At 36.6% G+C, this 25,434-nt stretch overlaps 2 pseudogenes; one reads left to right on the top strand and one right to left on the bottom strand.

Annotated features, from left to right (window-relative positions):
• LOC129395646 (RNA-binding motif protein, Y chromosome, family 1 member F/J-like) overlaps positions 1 to 25,434 on the top strand; it is a 353,374-nt pseudogene that overhangs the window by 108,790 nt on the left and 219,150 nt on the right.
• Positions 14,902 to 15,532, bottom strand: LOC129395490 (ras-related protein Rab-9A-like; annotated as a pseudogene).

Here is a 25,434-nt window from a genome sequence, read left to right as displayed (position 1 = left end):
GGAAGCAGGGGTTGCAGTGAGCCAAGATTGCTCTATTGCACTCCAGTCTGGGCAATGAGAGTGAAACACACTAAAAGAAAGGAAAAAAAGAAAAATGGTAAAACATAAGGAGCATAAGTTTTTCCTGCTCTTCTGAAATCCCAGAATCAGAGGTGTGGAGTTAAAGGAAAGTTTTGCCCACTTGTGATTTGATCTCTGAAACAGAACTTCACCATGTGGTGTTTGTGGCAACATAGGTCACCCATGGCACAGAAAAAGTAAAATGTAGATATGGCATTGTTAGGCAGACAGAGGATGCTGAGAGAAGTCTCAGAGATGCCCTGATGTGGGGGGCCAAGGATAGGAATCTGGGAATCTGATGTGCTCACGTGTCTCCTGGAAGAGGGGACTCAGCACCGTGCTAGGAGGCATTCCCGGGTCTACCCTGACAAGAGATAAGGTAGTCATGGTGCTGAAGCCACCGCATAAACAGGCTAGTTGGTCATCTAATAGAAGGTTTATCTATTTATTTATTTTTCAAGTTTTTGAAAATAAAAGAAGAGCACAACTAATTCCTGAATTATCCAATACAACAAGTCACAAATTAATGCTGTCACTCAGAGAACAAGAATCTCAGAAATGAACCAGAAATCCTACAGCAAAGATCTGGGTGAAACCAGGGGCCCAAAGGTCCTGTCAGGAGTCCCCCATCTCTTTTCTACTTTTGCAAGGGCAAGTTTTCCAGTTGTGCCCCTCCACGCATTCTCATTTCCTACTTTGGGACTTATTAGTAGCACTCTGTAAGACAAAACTGTTCCCTGAAAAAAAAAATTAAACAGTAGTGTTAGATACTAATTATTAGCCACTTAAAACCTCCACCATAAATTTGTTAGCATCAGAGCTTGTGAGGAAGATTAGGTTTATGAGACACAAGCAAAAACTTTCAGGTACTGGTACATCACAGTTGTTCTGTGTGTAAATTTGCAGCACTACCACAACATTAGATGTAATGTCCTTCCATCTATTTCAGTTCACTTGCTCTTCATACATAATTGGTATGGCTTTAAAAATACATACTTAAGGTGTGTGCGCTGCTTTCAATAAAAAAACTAAAATGAAAAATATTCTGATCCAGAGTAAAAAATTGTATGTTTTGTGACTGATGCTATCTCCGCTGCCAACTGGCTCTGTAACCTCAGCCAAGTCATTTAATTTCTCTGGGCATTCATTTTCTCCAGAAAATGAGGAGACTGGTCTAAATCATTGCTGAGGTCTATTTTGAATTCTGAAGTCTTTCATTCATGGGAGTGCTAAAATAAGGACTGCTGAGATGATCATGGTTAGATTGGCGTTAATCATGAAACAATGTTAATAATTGTACAACCATTTAGTGAGTCCAGGCCACTTGCCCGGCACAAAGTAAGTCACTTAATATACGTCATTTCTAAGCATCTAAACAACCTCATGAGGAAATAGGAGTTCAGAGGGTTTGCAATTTGCTCTATAACTCATGTTTTCTCTGCTGTTTCCAAATTATATATGATAATACTTATTTTCCATCTTTTTACATTGTTTGATTTGAAGATAACAGCTTCCAGGCATTGTGAAAATCTTATGCATCATCCAAGCTCCCCATTCTCTCTGAAGCTATTTTTATAGCATTGACACAAAGCAATATATGTCCTAACTCATGAAGAGCTCACATAGATCATTTATTTAGCACGTATTTTCAGAGCTAACATATTTTTCTAATCTCCTGTAGCTATCGCCTGTGTCCTTCCAACAAAACTATAAATGCTCTGAAGGAATGTCAAGAAATGCTTGTGAGGGGTGTGGCATCAGCAGGGCTGGAACTCAAGTGAAGAGAGTACTGCGTCTGCCATCAAAACCTCAGGAGGTCTCACTGTCAGGACCTCACCAGTGCTGGGTCAACTCAGCTCATTCCTGGCACTGGACAGCCTATGGCAGCTGGTGGATGTCTAGTTCACTGAGATGGTCTGAATGAAGTTCAGCAACCTTAGTTCTCAGCTGTGATCCCCACTGCCTTTCCTGCCCACAGAGACCCTATGTAGTGCCTGGAAAATCAACCTGGTGAAAACAAAACTGAGGTCCAGAAGGCAGAGTAGAGGAAAGCCAGTGGACATGCCTTCCTTGGTAGCATATTATTGTAGTATAATGGGTCACCAAAGATCTGAAACAAAATCTTATTCCGTCATACCCCAGAGCTAAAAGCCCTAGTAATATAATGTTGTAAATGGAAAGATTTTTGAAGAAACTCCTTTATATTGTCTCAGCCCTTGACTTATGTGGGTTAGTGCCATAGCAAAACATCACACACTTGGTGACACTTGGTAACATTATTAAAAAAAAAAAAAGAAAGAAAAAGAAAACAGAAATTTATTATATCATAGTTCTGGAGGCTGGAAGTCCAAGTCAAAATGTCATCAGCTCTGATTTTTTTCTGAGACATCTGTCCTTGGTGGGCAGATGGCAGCCCACCCTTTGTTTATGTGGTGTTATCTCTGTGCTCATGCATTCCTGGCACACCATTGTGTGTCAAAATGTCCTTCTCTTATAAGGACACCAGTGAGATTGGAATAAGGCCATAACCAACTGCCTTAATTTAACAAAATTACCTCTTTAAAGACCTTATCTCCAAATACAGTAATATTCTGATGTAACGGCATTAGGACTTTAATATAAATGGGTGGGGAGCTTGGGAATTCAGCCCATAATACCATGGGTCTGGAAAATTGTAAGGTGTCACATAGGCAAATAGAGTCATAATGACCAGCACAATACCATGCATGTTAATACATAAGTATTGTTTATTTATGCTTCAAGATTCAATGCTGACAACATTTAGATAAGCAATACATTTTTGTTGATTCAATACAGTTGATTTAATGAATGAATAAATTTGTTTACTGTCATCAGTGGTCACCATCACACTAGGTGAATAGCAAAAATCAGGGGTTAGAGATGTGTCTGACATACAAGATATTAATTACTCACATCTTTATTATTTAAAAATTAGTATTTTATTTAAGCAATGGAACTTAAACAATGTTACAAACAATTGAACTTAAGCAACATTATAAGTTAAGCAGATAAATCTTATTTAGCAAGATCTCTCTTTAATAAGTGGTATCGAATATTTTCTCTCACTTTTTCTCCTTTATTAGCTTTAATCATACCTAATTCATGTATGTTCACATGGATTGTATATTTATTACTATTAATTCCTACACAGACAACAAGAGCCACTTTTGGACCATCCCTCCACTTTCAGATTATCATAAAATACAACACATTGTATTTAGTTCAGATGCTGAAAAGTTTCTGCATTATGAATACTTATTTTAACTATTTATTGCAACCATTAGGTGAATAATGGATTTTTCAATGTTTATTTATTCATTGTGTTTTTAGCATTACTCATATTCTCATCAACCTAAATATGTGGGCCTTTCCCCTTTGCTCCTCTGCTCCAGGATCCCCGGATTCCCTTTGTTCACATAGTAATAGAAGGAAATTGAAGAAAAAGAGAAAACACATTTTGTAGACGTTCTTGTTTTACACATTACAACTTCTGTTTTGCTTTTGGTCTGGACTATGTCTAATCAGATACTATTTTTCCATTTTGCTCTAAAAATAAAATCACCCATCACTCATAAATTACAACTAACAAAAATTATTGACTTCTTTTAACACGAAATTCAAATTGAATAATGTACACTTAGCTGCAGGCCAGCAACATATGAGGTCAAATGGTGTAAGCAAAGGTCTTCAAATGTGTTTTTTTGGAAAATTATGTATTCTTATTTATTAAATTTATCTTTACATTACCTTTTTACTTGAAATATTTGAGTAACATTATCATATATGATTAAGTATATTATTATATCAAATGTAATTTTTTTTTTTGAAATGGAGGCTCATTCTGTCATCCAGGCTGGAGTGCAATGGAGTGATCTTGGCTCACTGCAAGCTCTGCCTCCCAGGATCACGCCATTCTTCTGCCTCAGCCTCCTGAGCAGCTGGGACTACACTTGCCCACCACCACATCTGGCTATTTTTTTGTGTGTTTTTAGTAGAGATGGGATTTCACTGTGTTAGCCCGGCTGGCCTCTATCTCCTGACCTCGTGATCCACCTACCTCAGCCTCCCAAAGTGCTAGGATTACAGGCGTGAGCCACCACCCTCGGCCTTATATCAAGTGTACTTTCTTACTGAGTTTTTGTAATATTAACTCACGGTAGCATTTAGCATATAGGGCTTGTGTCAAGTTTAAAAGGCTGCAAAAGATGTAGTAGACTCGAATAGTAATGATCTAATCACTTATTTTACAGATAAATAAACTGAAGGTCATATAGAAAAGGCAAAGTTGTAAACAGGAATTATTTTGAAGGAACTTTCATTTTTAGGTTCAGAAATTATTTGAGAAATGTGTTCTGAACAGGACCTTTGAAAACAGGTAGGTGTAATGGAAGGTAAACATGCATAAACCAAAAATGTTAGTAACTAGTTCAATAATGGTGAGTACTGGGGGACCAGTAGCAGGGTTTAAAGCAAATATGAATTTCAGGTTTGTGTGTTAGAAGATGGGGAGTCACCTGAAAAATGGCATAAAATTCAATATGACAATTACATAGTTTGTGACAATACTTGTTGACAAAATGAACTAATGATGAAAGAATGGAGCTAAAAACACCTGTGAGGAAATGAAAACCAAAAACAATTTTTGATCCATTTCTAAACTTACTTGGTTTTAGAGGAAGACTACAGTAATGCAAATGAAGACAATAAAGTGAGTCCATAGAATGGGGTAAAGAAAAATGCAAGAGGATTGTGTCATATATTCATATAAAAGATTCAAATTCTAATAACAGATTATTAAGCCGAAAATTAATCAGGCTAAATTTTTTAACAATAATAAAATATTATATATAAAGTGGGAAAACCATTATCAAAGTTGACAAAGAGCTTTAAGATGTAAAACATCTGCAATCTGGCATTTTTTGTGGGTATAACATAAATATTACACTAAGGGAACTTCATATTCATATTTCCTTGATAATTATTGCACAGAGTGGTGTAAAATTAATAAAACATGGTGGCCTGAAGAAACAAAGAACAACAAAACTAATGTGTCTTTAAAGAGGCCATGTAAAACGACTTTCAACTTTTGTACTTTCTGTAGATAGGCAGTCTCCTAGAGGGTCCTACATTTTAGAACTGAGAGCTGGTCTGCATGACAGCATATATTTGCAGTGCTGAAGGCTGTGAGAGTGGAGCGAAATCTCTTTACCTTCACATATCCTTCATGGCAAAGTCATTTGCCAACATAGAGAAACTTCCTTGTTTTCTTCCCAGTGGTGTTTCCAGTAAGAAAGAAGCTTAGTGTTTCCCAGTATGCATGTGCGTGTTGTTTGGATGCTAAGCACTCCACCTCAGAGAACCTTGAGATAGTGGGGAAGCTCAAAATCCAGTCATTGGAAGTAGGAAAACAACTCTGATGTACTGCCCCTTTTATTTTTGTTTTCCTTAATGGATGATGCCCCTAAGGTGTTTTCAACTCCAGTAATTGGGAACAGCAAAACAAAGCTACAAAATCAGCAGGACTAAGGATATGCCTAATCTAAGAACTATCTTAATTGTGGTTAGGGAGATAATTTCTTTGGAATTATTGACTTAGGTAAACTGCCAAATCTCATGACTGCTTCCAGATCATGAGATTTGGTTTACCTGAGTAATACATTTGTTACCTTGCTACTTTATTTATTTATTTATTTATTTATTTATTTATTTATTTATTTATTTTAGTAGAAGCTTTGATTTGTAGAAATTAGTGTCAAAATTCCAATAATTGTTTGACAATAACCCTGTAGTTGGTTGAATTTTCTAGAAAAAAAAAAAAACTATGTTGAAACAATAACCCTGGTGACGTCACTGTAACCTTATTTGGATATATAAACTTTTCAAATATAATCAAGTTAAGATAAGGTCACACTAGATTAGGGTATGCCATAAATTCAACGTCTTGTAAGGAAAGAGAGATTTAGAGACACAGAGACACACACTGAGGGAAGACAGCCATGTGAAGACAGAGGTAGATGCTGAAGCGATATAACTGCAAACTGATGAATACCAAGGATTACCGGCAACAATCAGAAGCTGGGAAGGGCAAGGAAGAATTCTCCTCTAGAAATGTCAGAGGCCTGGCAACATATTGACTTCGGATTCTTAGTTTCCAGAATGCAGAAAAAAAAATTATGATTTTAAAGCCATTCAAAATGTGGTATTTTTTTATGGTAGCTCTAGGAATCTAATACATTCCCAGAACTATAATTTTCCCCTATTATAAATTATCTACTCATTGTTATCTTTTCAACATTTTCTCATTGCTAGTAAAAATATATAATTTCCTACTTTTGTATAGAAGGTGTTGCTATGTCTTTTAAAACTTCTTGTAAGCTAAGGGATTTCTGAACAGAGTATGTAAATTTAAAGGGAAAAACAAATTTACTCTTCTTAATGAAATCCATGTTGATTGGGTACAGAAAAACATCCTCTTTCTCTCCTGAAATCTGGCCTGGGCCTCCTCCTGTAAGCATCTCAGATTAAATCATATGGCTTGTTACCCCACCATGAATTCTTAAGAGCGAAAATGATAATGGTGATGATAATGATGGTGATTACTAGAAACAGGATAATTCATATCTTAATTTTTGTTTGATTATAATTTACTAACATTCACTGGTATACATCCTGTATATTATACTTGTGCACACATAAACCCCTGTTAATAAACAGTATTATGTTTCCCTTTCCCTTGGTCCTACCTTGAGTTCCCTGGAAAACAAGCCTGAAATAAAAGAGCATGTGTGGAGTACTTTAGTGCGGTATATGAGATACAGAACAAGCAACTCATAGAAGGAAGGAGATTTACTATAATGTTTTATCAAGTAGGCCAGTTTGAAAGGGAATTTGGGCAATTTTAGAGTTAATACTTTAGATAAAGAAACTCCTCTGTATACACAACAACCTCAATTCATAACCTTCAACCTTTGTCCCTGAAATAACACAGGTTCTCCATAGAGGTTACTACTTCTCTTGCAGCCCACCCAAGCAGAGGCCACGTACTCTCCCCACACTCCATATATTGGAAGGCCTGAGTGAGGTCAAGATTCTTCTTCCTCCCTTTCTAATATCATATTCTAGTACACTTCCCAAGTTTATGACTCATTCCCTTTGTTCTCACAATCCTCCTTTCCATTCCAATTCCTGCCAATGATTACAGTGACTTTAACATTCACACAAAGGCTCACTGAATAGTACCAGTTGCTGAAATTCCTAGTTTCCAAAGACCTTCTCTTACATTTTAGTTCAGCCATTTTATTTCACTGTTTGCTCTTAACTATGTTGTTTTCTGATATAGGGTCTCACTCTGTTGCCCTGGCTGGTGTGCAGTGTCATGATTATAGCTCTCTGCAGTCCTGAACACCTGGGTTCAAGTGGTCCTCCAACCTCAGCCTCCCAAGTGGCTGGAAAAACAGATGCACGCTACCATGCCAAGGGAAATTTTTATTTATATACTTACTGTAGAGATGGGTCTTGCTATGTTGCCCAGGCTACTCTCAGACTCCTGGCCTCAAGCAATCTTCCTGCCTTGACCTCTCAAAGTGCTGGAATGATAGGAATAAGCCAGCATACATGGTTCCCTTAACCATTTATTTTACTAATATTTTATAGTACCTTGCCTATTCATCTCACCTGTGGAAGCCCAAATGTGGAACACCTCACTCATCCCCTGTCCAAGCTGTTTCTGGGACAGCTGGCTGTCATGTTTGAGCTGCATTATGAGCACACTCATGTGTCAGTACAGCAGAGACAGCCTTTAGCTAATAGCCCATCAAGAACTGATGTCCTTAACCCAACAACCCATGAAGAACTAAATCCTGTGACCAGCCAGATGAACAAGCTTGGAAGCACATCTTTCCCCACATGTGTTTTAAAATGACTGAAATTCTAGCTAACACCTTGATTGCAATCTTGTGAGCAGCCTTGATCCAGACATACCCTGATAGCTATGTCCACTTTCCAGATGCAAAGAAACTGTGAAATAATTAATGGTGTTGTTTAAGCCACTAAGTTTCGCCATAATTTGTTACTCAGTGATAGATCACAAATAAACTAGCAATGCCCCCTTACCAAAGTCATCTCTCCTTCTGGCAGCTAAAGTCCATTCTAGAAACTAACGTTGTGTGATTGGGTAATTGGTAACTGAGAAGCAATATTGAAATCTCTTTAAAAAGTAGTCATAAAAAAATAGAAGTTGCGTAGCTGAAAGGAAGTCGCATATACCCCATTACACACTCTGTAAATGCATCTAAATTTCTGCTTTCCCCACAAAAGTATTGTTGGTGCCATGCCTACTTAAGGTTAGCTCTTAAGGATGTGGTGTTCTAGTCAAAGAGTACATTATGGGTAGAATTACTCTGATACATTCTTTTAGCTCTTTCTGCATTATCTGAGCAATTTGATGATACTTCTTTGTACTCCCATCTTTCCCTTGCTCATTTTAATGTAATAACGTTTTCATCATCTTACTCTCACCAGTAGGATGTATTGTATCTGAAACACTTCTTTGTCACATTTTTAATTTCTGCTATTGCTTACAAGTAATATGATAATGATACTAACAAAGGACAATTGAAGGGCCCAACCTTATGCAGGTAAGGGCTGTTCAGCAGCAGGTCACTATCATTATCGTTTGTTCCTCCTTACCCAAAGTCCATTGTTTCCATTTAGACAATTTACATATTTTGATTTCTCTCTTCTAGATAGATAGGCTCCACTTGCCTATCTCTTTCCTAGGGTTAGCTTGCACTGAATTTTGAGGGCTTCTCTGTGGAATTTCTCTTTTACATTGTATAGTTAAACCAATTTATATACCAGTCACTGGTCTTAGAGCCTAAGCATGGGATTGCATATATATGGCATGAGTTCAGTCAGTGACATCCATAAAACATTGGTATAGTGTAGGTATTAAGAGTACAGATGAATTACTTTGCCTCTCAGTGTCTCAGTTTACTGATAAATCAAATCCGGCTGATAATCATTTATACTTCATACAGAGATTGGGATGATTAAAAGAGTTAAAACCTGAGGCCATTTAGAACATTAATTGGCACATAGAAAGGCATGCGCGTTTGCTACATATACCAAATATAAACCCTCCAAAAATAGGAATATTAAATTTTATAAACAATTTCCAGATTTCTACATAGATTATCTTACCTGATTATGATAAAAATCATTGGGTAAGGAAGGGCACAGGTTATTTTAGTCATTTTACAAATGATCAAACAGAGGTTAAAAAATAAATAAATACCGATATTAACTCTCCTAAGTATTAGGGCTAAATTATGAATATAGATTTTTTCTGGAAACTTTTCTGAAGCTACTTCTGCCTGTGTCAGAGGACCCTAGAGGTACCAACCTATGAGCTTATTGATGGGGACTCAATGGATTTTGATTTTTCTGCCCTTCCCACGACAAAGCCAGCAGTGTTTCCACTGCACAACATGGTGGGGTGCTGTGTGTTCACGTGTGAGTTCATGATGGTAATTCAATAAATTGTTAAAGTGAGTATGTGTGAAGGGAGAAAAAATTGCTATAAGATTTGGAGTCTCCTTTAGGCAATCATCATATTGTAGTTTGTCAAGCTTGGAATGATGTACTTCCATATCTTAGTGGGAGTTGTGTGGGGATGTTTTATTTCCAGTATCAAACAGCAACTTAGTAATTTGCGGCCAGTACTCAAGAAATCAACATGCTCAGGACAACACTTCTCAGGCTTTTTTGAAAGTGTAGTCTTATGTTTTTATTAAGAGAAGGAAAATATCTAATCTCACCATTTGATAAAATACTATAAAACCCATAAAATAAAGAATAATATACATCTCATATTTTATGGCACTTGAATGGTGTTTCTGATTTTTAACATAATCTAACACATTGTACATTTTGTACAATGCAGTAACACAATTTTGTACAATACATTTTGTATAGTGCATTGTACACAAATGCAATAACACAAAGTGTTCACACTAATGGAAGCGAGTAAGCCATGTATTATTCAGTCTGTCTAGGGAATTCAGTCTGTCTGTTTTCACTAATGCTGAGTGAAACATTGCCCAGAGAAATAGATATAACTGTTATAAAATATCAGAAAACTACAATTTTTAATATCCAAAGAACTTTTTAATGTCTGAATTTCATGTCTTCTATTCCATTTTTTTTTCTTTTTTTTAACGGAAACACATGGTCAAAAGAGAGCTATCAGGTCCTAGTGTTTTATCTATAGCAATGTTGAAAGCTCCACTTGCCTATCAGGTCTTACTGTTTTATCTGCAGCATTGGTGAAAGCCCCACCTGCTTACTTCAGGCTTGTGAGGGTTCTTTCCTTTGGGGGTGGTGGCTGGCGCCAGAAGAAGAAGAAATATCATGCCCTCTGAGAGTAGAGAGCAGCTGGTGTAGTTGTCCTGGTGTTTGTGGGATATAATAGGCATAAAGGCATATTGGGAACAGCTTGGAGAAATAACATAATGCTTCTTACATTTATCTTTATAATCTACTTTCCTAGCACACATTATCCTGCCATTCATAATATATTTAGAAAATGCAGATTAAAAAATGCTCTGTTACCACAGGGGCTGAGATCATGGAAAGCATGTCCTAGTTAGTTAAAGTAACTTTTTTTTAATCAAATGAAAAATAAATACACAGAGAAATTTGTTCAATTCCTTTTTCTTTGAACAATGAAAGACCTTTTTGTAAGAATTAGCCAGGGTAGGTACGTCTGGAAAGCAGTCAACACAAAGTTTCTATTTGAGAGAAAACTAACATTATTGCCAAAAAAATAAAAAATCCACCTGTAGTATGATCAAAATTTGTCAAGCCAGGTGTGTTACAGAAAGAAATTTGCTAATAGAAATTTGCATTAGATGGTATTTCCACTATTTCAAACTATTTATTTTTGATGGCATCTTCCTTCATTTGGGCAGAAGTTTTATAGCATGTATTTAGTGAAGAGCTACAGAACCTTAATAAAATGCAGTAAGTAAAGCATCAGCATGGCAAAACTAGGGTCATTATTCTGATTTTAAAAATACTTTCTTACAAAAATCAGGTCTTGGGCAGTTTTTGCAAGTCACAGAAATTATTCCTTAGTGTTTGGTTGTCTGCTGTTTTGTACTCTCCTGTTTCCCATTATTTCTTATTATTTTTCCTGAAACGTTTTGGTGTCTATTGTCCACCGTCTCAATGATCATTAGCATTGTGACTCTCATAGGGTATTCACACCTGCTTTATTCATTTATTAAGTGGTTAATTCAGGAGGCACCACCATGGCCCACAGATGTGGGAAGATACTGGAAATATAAAGATGTCCATTTGACACAACAGAGTGAACTTTTCCTCCAAAAACATATGAATGCTGCATAAATGAAAACAATTAAATATTAATAGTGGAACTCAAAAAAATCACGTGTGGGATATGAAGTAGGATCGCAAAGCTCTAGTAAGCTAGAGCTGAAGCCAAGGTGGGCTTACTGTTTTCCAACACAGATTTACACTTTGCAGGGTGAGATCATGGGTTCTGGTTCCCAACTAAGGGTGCAAGAGGAGGTTCTCATATCTTGAAGGGCACAGAACCTCCATAAAACTCAGGAACTATGAGACATGATCTGATTTACCTCTTGGAGTATGGCATTGGCAGCAAACCTTCTGCATATCTCTTGGGGGTGGTAGGGGAGAGATTGGCCTGTAAGCAATTGAAACGCAAGCCTACCCACATGCAATTCAATTAGAATTTTTACTTTATGGATGGGCATCTACTGCAGTGAGTAAATTTTGCTGCCTCTCAGAGGTACAACGGAAATGCATGTGTGCACTAGCATCCAAAATGCAGGGTGCTCCCAGAAAAGACAGTGCCTACTAGAAATAATCGTAGCATCAGAAATCACTGAAAGTTACCATAATGAAGTAAACATCCATGAAAGAGTCAATAGATGCACTAAAGATAAGGCAATTTGAATTATTTAATAATATTTGATAATGTGTATATATATACACACACATATACAGATATGTATATGTGTATACACACACACACACACACACACACACACACACACGTGTATATATATACACATATAACATGGATTCTCATTCTGTTGCCCAGGCTGGAGTGCAGTGGTGTGATCTCGACTCTCTTTAATCTCCACTGTGGGGACCAAGCAATTCTTTGCCTCAGCCTCCCAAGCAGCTGGGGTTACAGGCACTGACCAAAACACCCAGCTAATTTTTGGATTTTTAGAAGAGACATGGTTTCACCATATTGGCCAGGCTGTTTTGTAACTCCTATCCTGATGATCCACTCACCTCAGCCTCCAAAAGTGCTGTGATTACTGGCAAGACCAACCGTGCACAGCCTCCAGCCTGATATTTAAAGTGCTGCCCACCACAACTGTTTTTGTCCTGCTTTCTCTATTGGTAGTATGAAAATTAATTTGATATCTTAACCGGTTATACAAGCCTCAGATTGACTCAAACTAAATGCCAGAGCTTTGGGAGCAGAAAATGGTACATACTCATCTAGAAATCTGGGAGTAATTTCAGCAAACATGTATTTTTTAATATGATTGGTTCTGGCCTCTGTGACCATATAATTCGGAGGAATGTGATGCAAACCAGCCAAGAGCAGCAGGGTGACTGACTGCAGGAAACCGTGGCTCAGTTGCACAACAGTGGTACCTGAATATAACCTTTCCTACAGGCTGGTGAAAGTGAGGCAGAAACTAGTAATACACTTCCTGTGTGTGTATTACTAAAGTTAAATGCCAATTTTGTGTGTGTGTGACTGCTATTTGAAGAAGCTGGAAGGGAAGTGGAGCATTGAGTGGGACTTCCAAGGTGGGCTGCAGAGGAAAGCACTGCAGGTGTGAAGGCGTGAAGAAGGGCACTGGGGCACACTGATAGAACTGACAGCTGATAGACAGGAGAAGATTATGAAGAAAGCTAAGCTGGCAAAGCTTGGATCTGGTAGGGGATATCTTTTGAAGGTTCTTTAACACAAGAGGAATAGGGTGAGATCAGTCTTGTAATCAGGCTCACCTGAGCACACGTATGTTAGCACTACGTTGGTTATCTGCTTCTGTGCTCCAAAAGTGATCCAGATAAAATGCATACATCGAGTTTTGTCCTCTTGCTGTAGCTGGAAACTTAGAATACTTCCTTCGGCATGAACATAGGAAAAAAAAACCTGAACCCTCTCAAAGGAAAAGTTTCCATTGATAGCTTGAACCTAGCTGGATGTATGAGAGACCATATGGAGCAACTCCTGTACCACTGGGTCCCACACTTTCTTCAAGCTGTGGAGCATGATCTATGGTTCTTTTGCCTAGTGAGTCTCTGCAGCAGATTTCCACCACTCCAGCTGCACACTCACCACCTGCTTTGTTCTCCAACCGTCTTCTATTGTATTTTCCATAAAATATTTACAGATGGCAAAATCGACACTTATGTTAGGACATTAGACTTTCAAAAGCTTAGCTTACCAGAATGTTTTTACATTGATTCCCATTGGGTGGGGCCAAGGAGAGAAATGTTTTGATGTAATTTTTCAAAAACCCTTTCCCTATATGACAGCCAGCTCCCCTCACCCAGCATGTACTTTGATATCCCCATCATTTCCCAGTTGAGGGTCTCATTCACACTCAGTGTAGGCTTTGGTTATCCTCTGTAGAATCAGATAATCACCAACCACACAGCATATGAACTTCATCCATGAAAGATCACAATTTGCTTCATCAAGTCTGATCATTGGAACAGGTATTTGGGAATCAAAAAAATTCCTTGAGATAAGTAAACAATGTTCAGTGATAGAGAAGAAACTAAATAAATACATAGCTAAATCAATTGAGAGCTATAATGTTACTTGTGTCTTGTGTTAAAAAGGAATGGTTTAACTTCAACTAGGAGGCTTCCCCAAGTTTGAAGAAAGTAACACAAATATTACCTAGTGCATTAGTGGAATTGTAATTTTGTATCCTCCACACAGCACATTGTAACTGTGATATCAGATGCACATTTGTCTGTTCTCCAGGTTCAGTAGTTGGCCTTTTTCTTAAAACTGAACTCTGTTTATGGAAATGATTTCCATTCCTGGGTAGCCCAAATTCAGCTGGATGTATGACAAACTGTATGAAGCAACTCTTGTACCACTGGGGACCTACCCTTCTCCTGGGACCGTGGAACATGATCTATGGGGGTAGAGGTGCCCTCATGGCACACAAATGATGAGTAATTACTACTAAGAGTAATTCTAATGAAACATAGGATAACAATACGGAAGGTTAAGTCATTTTGAAGAGAATGAAGAAGTAAACTAAGTAACAATGCGTTGCAAATACATTAGATTTTAGTCTTCTATATCTAACATTTTTGCTTTAGGAAATTATTTCCTTGAACCAAGAATGCAATGCTAGTTGCATAAAAACTTGTAGATATAAAAAGTAGTAATCCATTTCCCCAGGAAAAAAAAATTCATGTATAAATTGTAGCGTAGACAAGTTTCTTATTTTAATTATAATTCTTCTTGGTTATCTCATTTCTTAGCTCTGTAACCTACATATGTAAATCAAAGAAACGTTTTTAGACAAATATTACAATTTAGAAATGCAAAGTGCCATTATGGAGAAAACATGTTCTTCCATGAGCGGATGTGTCCCTTCCCCCACCAACTAATAAAGCAGGACAATACACTCATTTGAAATTTATTAGTAGATGATACCGTGGTGCAAACCCGAATTCTTTTTTATCCGCATGTCGATTTTGTGTATACCTGTGAGTTGATTAGAATGCAGCAGCAACCTCTAACAATCCACAGCAAGATGAGCTAGTCCTGGGCTTTCGATGAAGATTCACTGTGTCTGTGTGCATCAACTGAGCCGACATATCCTCGTTCACAGAAACCCTTCAAACCGCATCCTCAAAGGCTGCTGCCACACTTGTGGCATCTTTTGCACTTGTTTCAAAATAAAAATAGTGGTCGTCGTCCCTGCACAAGCTTGGGCTTCTTCTGAAGACATCTGCTGTTATCTCATGTCAGTCTTGTTACCCAGAATCACAAAAGGGAAGCTCTCGTGTTCTTCCACATTTGCATAATATATGAATTCTTTTTTCCAGTTACTAAAGTTCTGGAAGCTTTGAGAATCATCGGTACTAAAAGTAAGCAGGCCGCAGACAGAATATCTGTAAAATGATGTCCTCAGGCTTCAGAATCACTCCTGACCTGCCACGCCCCAAATCTGAGTGGCACCAAAATGTTTATCCACATCCAAATCTTATTTAAAAATTCCACACCTATTGTCTTAAAGAGCTGGATATCAAAATTATTAGTTACATATCTGTTTATAAGTGAACTCCTCCCAACTCCACCATCTCCAAGGATAATTACTTTAATAAGTGATGAATTTCCTGCCATCGTTAATCTCAAGAGCTTCAAGAAACTCTGTAAAATGTAAATGCACCATTGTATTTCTTTTTACCTACCTATTCTTCTACATGATTCTATGGATATCAGCATTTAGCTGAAGTAAAATGTATAGCCCCGGGGAATACCAAATAATAAGACTTTTGTTTACAAGACTGAGCATTTAGCCATGTGCAGGCTACCATACTAGCAATATTATCTAAAACAGCTGGAAAGGGCCCATTCTTCTTCTTTCTCGGGTCACAGTTGACTGTGAAGCTAACACTAAAGCCTAAGTCTGACCCCAAAGCTCTTGCTCTGAACTGTTACTCTATGATAAGTCCCTCTCCGCTGATGGTAAGCCCCACCACAGTTGGTTAAAGATGGGTAAGAGATCAAAGTCTGCATGTTTCTGATACAGCAATATTTATACTTTGAAGAGCATGTTCATGACCAATGTGAGGGGCGTTAGAGTTTAGAGAGCTGGAAACTTTATCACTATATCCAGGCCAAAAATAAAAGCCTGGTTCGGAAGAAGCACACCACCACGTTAGATAAATGCTGTCACAGGCTGGGTAAAGTGGCTCATGTTTGTAATCCCAACAGTTTGGGAGGCAGAAGGGGGCAGATCACTTGAGGTCGGGAGTCCAAGACCAACCTGACCAGTATGGTGAGAAACCCCATCTCTACTAAAAATACACAGAAACACAAAAGTTAGCTGGGCATGGTGGCGGGTGCCGGTAATCTCAGCTACTTAGAAGGCTAAGGCAGGAGAATTGCTTGAACCCAGGAGGCAGAGGTCACAGTGAGCCGAGATTGCACCACTGCACTCCAGCAAGGTGACAGAGCAAGACTCCATCTCAGAAGAAAAAGAAAAGACTGTCTACAGCTTATCGAAATGTAAATTTTAGATCCCAATAGACTGAGAATGTTCATGGTTTACACAGATTGGAAGACGCATCCATATTCCGGAAGCGCACTTTCTGTATATTTACAGACAATTATACTCCTTTATCAGGAAGGAGGAGGCCAGATTTTATTTAAATGGTTAACTTATGTCCATCGGAAAGAGATAAAAGCATGAGCATGCTCCTGTGCAAAAGGCTAGTCCATAATTTATAAATCTGGGTTGTTACATTTATATCTAGAAAATAGAAGGTTCAGGGGTTCTCAGTCAGAGAACAGAATTCAATATGCAAGAAAACAGCAGTTTATTGTTTGCACGGCTCTGAAGGTTGTCTTTTAAATGAAAGAGAAAGGTGAAGATTGGCAAAGACAGGAAGCCTGCATACAGCCCATGGGCCCAAATCCACCCCAAGAAAGCCATCAAGCTTATGTACAGCCAGGAAACTCCTATTCCCCTCCAAGTTAATGAAGTTTGTAATTTTAAAAGCCAGATATTTAGCATGAGAAAGTTACTAAAAATGCCAGAAATATAGCTAAGATTATATAATCAAGAATCTCACTGCCTCTTCAATAAAACGTTCTTTTTCGGTTAATTGAGGTCATCAAATTACTATTCATGCCAGGAGGGAAGGGCTATAAATCAGACCTTCTGCCTACGTATTACCTGAACTAACTTTTGCTGTTAAGGTTAAAAGCTCTCAAGTATAAACCTGGAGATCTCTTTTTCTGTTGTTTTTGAAAGTTACGAGTGTTTGGGTTGTTTGAACCATGTCACTTGTATATGAAGAAGGTCTGATTTTATGAAAGTTAGAGTTTACTTAGCATTATGACAAGTGGAAGCCAGAGTTTACACAGGCAGGGGGCATGCTCATATCTGGATCAAGTAGTCAGTGATTATGTAGCAAAAAATAAATTTTGACCTCTTATTTCTGTAGTAAATGTACAAGTCTCTGGTGGAAAAACGGTTGTTACATATATATGAGCTCTGGTTGTAGACCTGTATGCTCTTCTGTGAATTTTTTAGTTGCCATGGTTGTAAGATCATTGCTGCATAAAGCCTGTGTCCTACTGCATTGAAAGTAAATGAGTGTGCCCTGGCCCAAAAGAGCAAGATAAATGAGCTTGCCTTTTTGATATTTTGATTTATGTTTGTAATTCTGTGTTTGTGTTTGAGGTTTTTCAGTGTAACTGATTATACCTTTTCCATAGTGAGTACCATTCCTGTTTTCTGGCACCCTTCGTTCTCATTGTTAAATGTGAATTTTTGGTTCTATTAAGTCTTTGCCTAATGAAAATGTTCTTATTTGTGACGAAAATGACTGGTAGGTACAAACGCCACACTTTTTCTTCCATGAATATAGCATTTATCCATGTGATTTATAACCCCTAGGCTGTCTACATTGAAAGCAGTGTGTAAAGTTAGCTGTAAGAATTCTTCTTTACATTGCATACATACATAAGTACACACACACACATATGTATACATAAATATAATATAAGAACACTAACCTACTTTGATTTGTGTATTGACATGAATTTTCAGACTGGGTGGAAAAGTGGGGCCCTGTCTCAAAAAAAATACATTATATATATTTATATGTGTGTGTGTGTGTGTATATATATATATATATATATATATATATATATATATATATATAATATATATGTTGGAAAGGGATAAATGTCTCAAAAGCTTCCATCTATCTGAGAGAAAAAAAAGGCCAACATTCATACAAATTTAAATTTAGCATCTCAGTTCCAAAAACTAGAATTGAGAAGATAGCTCCTAAGCTTTCTTATTCATATGCAATAATTTTAAAAATGCAAGAGTGTGTGTGTGTGTGTGTGTGTCTGTCTGTTTATTCACAATCAAGAAGCTCACATGAGTGAGCATGTAGGATTAACTCAGAACTTATCAGAAAGTTCTAGATCTAGGTCACAGAAAGAAAAATTTCAGTTTGTATACAGCCAGTAAGCTTGTGTTGATTTTCAGTGATGGCCAAAGACGGCGGATATAAAGGTAAAAAGAGTGTGTTTCTGTTCAAGCAGTTTCCAATGTTCATTTAAGAGGGATACACAGTTTTATAATCAAACAAGTGGCCAATGTTTCTGTAACACACGGGTTACCTTACATGCAAACTAAACAAGGCATGAGAGTACTCTTGCAGACATTGGAAATATTCTGCCTAACTGTATACAATTGGGAAACTTTGATTTATATCAAAGTTAGAGCAAAGCTAGGTTTGGTTTACCTGACACTATGCACTGTTAAAGAAGAATAATCATAATCATAATCATAATTGCAATAAAACCGAACAACCAGGATTCATGCAACCTGAAGGCTTATGGTAATACCCATGCATGTGTAGCACAGAATTTATATAGTGAGGAAGAACACATCCGTGTCCAATAAAGAAGAAGAAGACCTATATTGATATAAATATAAGCTTTTATCCACTTACAGAGAAGTCAGGAGTGTTACAGAAGAGACTCCATTGTCTTTGTAAAATGAGCACAGAACGCTCTATTTTTTGGCAAGATATTCTATAAAATTGAACCAATTATCATCAATATTAGTTTGAAGCAAACAGAAAACCTAAGAACAAGAGAAGATATTTCCCAGCTGCACCAGCGAAGGTCTAAAATTCAGCATCTGCAGGAAACTTTAACACATCAACAAGAAAAACACAAATAGCTATTGAAAGTACTCAAAGACATGAACAGGCCTTTCTCTAAACAAGACATATAAGTGGCCAATAAGTATATGATAACAGTATTCATCATCATTAATTTTTTCATGAATGCAAATCAAAACCACAATAAGACACCATCTCACACCAGTCAGAATGGCTGTTATTTAAGAGTCAAAAAATTAAATAAAAAAAAGAGACAGGTGCTCATGAAGCTGCAGAGGATAGAAAATGCTTCCCCACTGTTGATGAGAATGCGTAAGAGTTCAGCCACTTAGGAAAGCAGGCTGAAGATTTCTCAAATGACTTAAAATGAAGCTAACATTCCACACAGAAATTCTATCACTAGGTATGTGTCCAGAAATGAAAAGCACATTATCCCAACAAAAAGACACATGCTTTCATAACTTTAATGCAGCACTACACAAATTTGCAAAATCATGGAGTCAACCTAGGTGGACTGCACACAGAAAACTAGTATTCAGTTCATCAGTGGTAGATGGGATTTAAAAATGTACCTATACACGAAGGAATACTATGCAGCAATAAAACAGAATGAAATGATGACATATACAGCAACACGGATGCAGACAGAGGCCATATTTATTGCAGGAACAGAAAAAAAAATCACGTTTTCGCTTATAAGCAGAAGATGAGCATTGAAAATACATGCACGTAAATATGGAAGCAGCAGATGCTGTGGAAATACAGAGAATAAAAAAATGAAGTGGGCTAAAAAGCTACCTATTGGATACCATGCTCACTAGCTGGGTGTTGAAATTCACACTGCATAACCCAGCATCATGCAATATTTCCATGTAGCCAACAAGGACGTGTGATACTGGTATTCAAAATAAAATAAAAATTTAAAGAAGAAACCAAAAAATGAGTGTAGACATGCCTCATTCAAATGTAAATTAAATTGGGCTGGAAAATCTTTATGTGAAATGCACACCCATACACAAGAAAAAGACTGGTTTACATAGTGAGCACATTGTTTCTTTGGTCAAGAAAAGGAGATTTTGTGTGTATGTGTGTGTATGTGGTTACTTTTCTTTATATATATGTTCAAATAGGTGTGTGTGTGTGTACATATACATGTATACATGATTAAATATATATATATATACACACACATATATATTCAAACAAGAAAAAATAAAAATTGGTACACCTCAGAAATTTATTTTTATCCAACATTAAAGGTCATCCCCTATTAATACAGCCAAGAAACCCATCAAGATATGTAAAGTTATTAACTCAAAAGGATCACCTTATCAGCTAAACTTCTAAACAGTGTTACTGTAGTTGGATAATTACATCCATGGGCAAAGAGGGAGGATTTGGGAATTTTCATACCAGACCACAACGCATTCATACCGAGTAAAGAAAATTAGCACACATGGTGCAGCTGAGAGTTTGCATTTTAAACTCAAGAACAAAAAAGTAATAATGTGTATTGTCAACTCATATGTATATTCAATAATATATGTGCTCACATTGGCAGCAAACTCAGTGTAATGATAAGGGGAAAAATAAGGTTTGTAAGTCTCTGGTTCCATTAAATTCTAGGTGAGAATGAGGACAGGGTTGATCACATACATTTTCTTACAATGGAAGAGCACATATTTTATAAATCCTAGATGCTTTCTTCTCACAAAAAAAAAGGAGAAGGTAAAGTTTATACATGCAGGTTTCAAGGTATAAAAAATACCTAGGTAGTATACTGCCAACTAATTTCTATACATGTGCAATAGAGGTGTGCCGACGATAAGAATATGCATTAGTCTTCAGGAAAACTGCACAACATATGCACTCCTCACAAATGTGTTCACACTAAGTAGCCTTTAAGGTTTATACAACTTGAAATTGTATATACATATGTAAGAAACTAAGAAGAATTTATAAAGCCTAAAAGGTCACAACCGTATTACAGTAATAATACGTATAAGATGAACGCAGTAACCACATCTCCATCCACATTCCAGGGAGACATGTGCAATAGTTACACAGCTGACTATTTCATAACTTTGTCTAATAATAATGGCTGTCAGGCTGTATTCTGTCAGAAAACTATAATCATAACAAAAGATTGAGGAGCACAGATATTACACAACTAGAAAATTTACATCCATCATAAGAAAAGAACAGTATCGAGATTTATAAGTTGATAAACCCATGTATAATTTCAACATGAAGTAAAGAGTTGAGGAGAGGCAAGGAGAAGGAATAGGAAATGGAAAACTTCACCAATCCGCTCCCACTTGTAGAAGAATCAATATGAACAAATATTCACACTTGAAAATATGTGCTCATACGTAAGACTGAAACCAGGTGGGTGATAGGAGTACTGGGTGGTAGCACAATAATAAGAAAAGACATAATTTAAAAGCGTAGTAATGGGAGTTTTATACTAGTCTCGTCATCCTTCTACTAACCTGTTAGCAAAGTGCAGAGAGAGAAAATGGCTGATTAAAGGAGAGGATGATGATAAGCAAACTTTCCTTAAATGCTAACATTGGCATGCCACAGAGCACTGAGAAGGCTCTCAGGGACCAGGCCTCCAGACTGGTACCTCTACTGAAAGATGCCAGACCCACCCTGGCACGACAATGATGAAAAATGCAAAATCCCAGAAGCTAAAATATATTTAACAAACATTAAAATAAAAAACAGCATCAACATCAAAATTAATCAGGCACAAAAAAACATGCTGGGAACTAAAAGACCAGTTATTTCAAAATATAGGGTCTCAGAAGAAAACAGCAGTAAAAAAGGAAAAAAGAGAGCTTGCGGGATTTATGAAACAGCATGAAGACAGTAATGTTACTCATCACAAGAGTAAAACAAGAAAAAAAAAATAAAGGTAGAAACAACAATTTTTAAATGACAGCAGCTTTCCAAACTGGCATAAAAATGTAAATATTTAGACATACAAAGAGACTCTTCCAATCAGATTGATTTGTACAAAACGACACTAAAATAGTTTGAGGTGAAACTTTCAAACGTTTTTAAAAAGACAAAAACACACAAGAGCCAGTCCTGAAAGCAGAAGTGCGCGCGCGTGCGCGCGCACACACACACACACACACACACACACACACACACACACGCAAAGAATAAAATCACCTACAAGAGAGTTCTCAACAGCTAGCAGATTTGTCAGTAGAGACACTGCAATTAAGGGGAGTGAGATAACATTTACTTATTAATAATAATATGAAGAAAAAAATCCTGCCTACTAAGAGTAATGCACCCAGGAAAACTTTTCTCCAAAATAAAGGAAAGATGAAGTTTTCCAAATAAGCAAAATCTGAGGAAGTTTATTGCCATAAGACCTATCTTATAAGCCATGATAAGAGCGGTGTTCATGCTGGAAGAGAAAAACACTAATTAGTACATGAAAACGTAAGAAAGGATAAAGCTCACTGGTAAAAGTACTCAGTAAAATAAAGAACACTTTGATACTGTAATGGAGGTGAGTTAATAACGTGCATCTTTAATGTGAAGGTGGAGAGATAAAATGATTGCAAATAATAATGGCTGCTTTAATTTGACAAGGAATACAAATCACAAAATTATACATTTTGAAATAAATAAATAAATATATCTGTATAAATGTGTGTACATATATATAGTGTGTATGTGTATATGTAATATCTATTATATAATATATGGGTATATACACATACTTTTCTCTTTGCTTAAATATATTATACATTATGTATATGTTATATACTATACATTATATATTATGTATATGTTATATATTATGTGTTATATTTATACAGTATAAATTATATATAATATACATGTGATATATTATATATGCATATATACTATATATAAAATATATACACACATTCATACCTATATCTTTATTTTATTTACATGTTATACATAGTATTCATAGGCACACATATACTGTATATAATATAGTATATGCACACATATATACTATATGAAATATATAGTATGTGTATATATAATATATAATGTATGTACACATATATATAATATATACAAATGATATATACACACAAATATTTTGTATAGTAAATATAACTATATACAAGTGTATATAATATAACTATATATATAGTTGAGAATAACTCCCTCTCTCTGTACATATAAGTATATGTATGTATGCATATATATGTATATGTATGTATATATGTATATGTATATATGTACATACATGTGTATATATATGTACAGAGAGAGATATATGTATATGTGTGTGTGTGTGTGTGTGTGTGTGTGTGTGTGTGTGTGTATATACACAGAGAGAGAGAGAGAGTTGAGAATTGATCCAGAGCATACAGTTCAGAATTGGTGCATGCAATCAATTTCAACGATGTTATTATCAACTTACAACCACCATATATTGCCTCAGATATTTTTACATGAGTTTCGACTACACAGAAAATCTAAAAGGTTCAGCAAATACCACTACAGGAAAACATCAAACACACAGACTCAAAGTTAAATAAGAGAGGAAGAAAAGGAAACAAAGAAATGATCAGAAAGCTCAAGGCACAATTCACAAAGTGGCACTATTAAGTCTTCATCAAGCAATAATTACCTTCAGTGGAAGCTGATGGTAAAATTACACAATAACGAGGCCTGGGGAGGCTGAGTAAGTAAAAGTATTTTAAAATCTGTGTTCTCAGAGACTAGGAATGCAACTTATTGGTATCCCTTTGCTTAAAACTATTGACAGAGTTAAACAACCTACAGAATAACAGACAATTTTGCAATCTATGCATCTGACCAACTTCTAATATTCAGCATCTATAAAGAACTTGAAAAGTGTACAAAAACTAACAAAGGAATGAACAACCTCATTAAGAGCTGGGCAAAGGACATGAACAGACACCTCTCAAAAGAAGTCATACATGTGGCCCACAAACCTGAAAACAAAGCTCAGCGTCATGGATCGTCAAAGAAATGTCAATCAAAACCACAGTGAGGTACCATTTCACACCTGTCCAATTGGCTATTATTAAAAAAGTCAAAAAATGACAGATGCTGGTGAGTTTGTGGGGAACAAAAGAAATGATTTTACACTGTTGGTGGGAGTGTAAACTAGTACAAAGAGAGTGTGGTGAGTCCACAGAGACCGAGACAAAGAAATACCATTCAACTCAGCAATTCGATTACTGAATGTATCTTGAAAAGAATAGAAAGTGTTATTTTTATAAAGACACTTGCACGTGTATGTCCAGTACAGCACTATTCACAAGGACAAAGATGTAGAATCAATCTAAATGGCCATTTAGATTGGCATGATAGCCTGGATAAAGAAAATGTGGTACATATATGCCGTGGAACACTCTGCAGCCATAAAAACGTATCAGATTATGTCCTTTTTAGGCACATGGTTGGAACAAAAGGCCATTATACTTGGCAAAGTAACATAGGAAAGGAAAAGCAAATACCTCATCTTCTCAATTATAACTGGAAGCAAAATAATGAGAAGACTTGGACACATGAAAGGGAAGAATGCATACAGGGGTCTACCAGAGGGTGGAGGATGGAAGGAAAGATAAAAAACAGGAACAGTAACTAATGGTTACTGGCCTTACAACCTGCGTGGTGAAATAGTCTGTAACAGCAACCCCCCATGACACACCTTGACCTGTGTAACAAACGTGCACATCCCACACATTTACCCCTGAACTTAATAAATATCAAGTGTATTTAGTTAACGTTTATATTTAAAGACTGTATTCAGACTCAACTTCTGTGGCCTCCAGATATTTACTTCACCTATAAAAAACAAAACAAAAAAAAGGCTGAAAGTAAAGCAGCAGAAGAAGACATTTGTGCAAACATAGACCAAAAAAAGGCAGATGTAGCTTTATTTAGAGCAGACAAAATAGAGTTCAGGTGAAAAATGGCAACAGGAGACAAAGAAGGATATTATATAATGAAAAAAGAGTCTACATACCAAGATAATATGACTATTATAAATATATATTCACCAAATATTGAAACATGTAAATAAATAGAGCGAACATTGATAGATCTCAAGGGAGAAATAGACCACAATTCAATATTAGTAGAGGATTTCAACGCCCCATCATCAGTGAAGCACAAATTAAGCAGGCAAATCATCCAACTAAAACTACTCTTCAGCCCAAATGAACCTAGCAGTCATGTATAGAATATTGCATCCATCAGTTGTAGAAGCCCCGTGTTTTCTCAACTGCACGTGTCATATTCCTTAAAATAAATTCTATTCCAACACCAGAAGGAAGTCTAAGGACATCTTAAAAATAGAAATCGTAATAAATAGGTTTCCTCAACACAATC

Source organism: Pan paniscus, chromosome Y (assembly GCF_029289425.2).
Source record: "Pan paniscus chromosome Y, NHGRI_mPanPan1-v2.0_pri, whole genome shotgun sequence".
In the NCBI taxonomy this organism is placed as follows: domain Eukaryota; kingdom Metazoa; phylum Chordata; class Mammalia; order Primates; family Hominidae; genus Pan; species Pan paniscus.
Note: the sequence above shows the minus strand (reverse complement) of the source record. Positions and strands in the feature narration are given on the sequence as shown.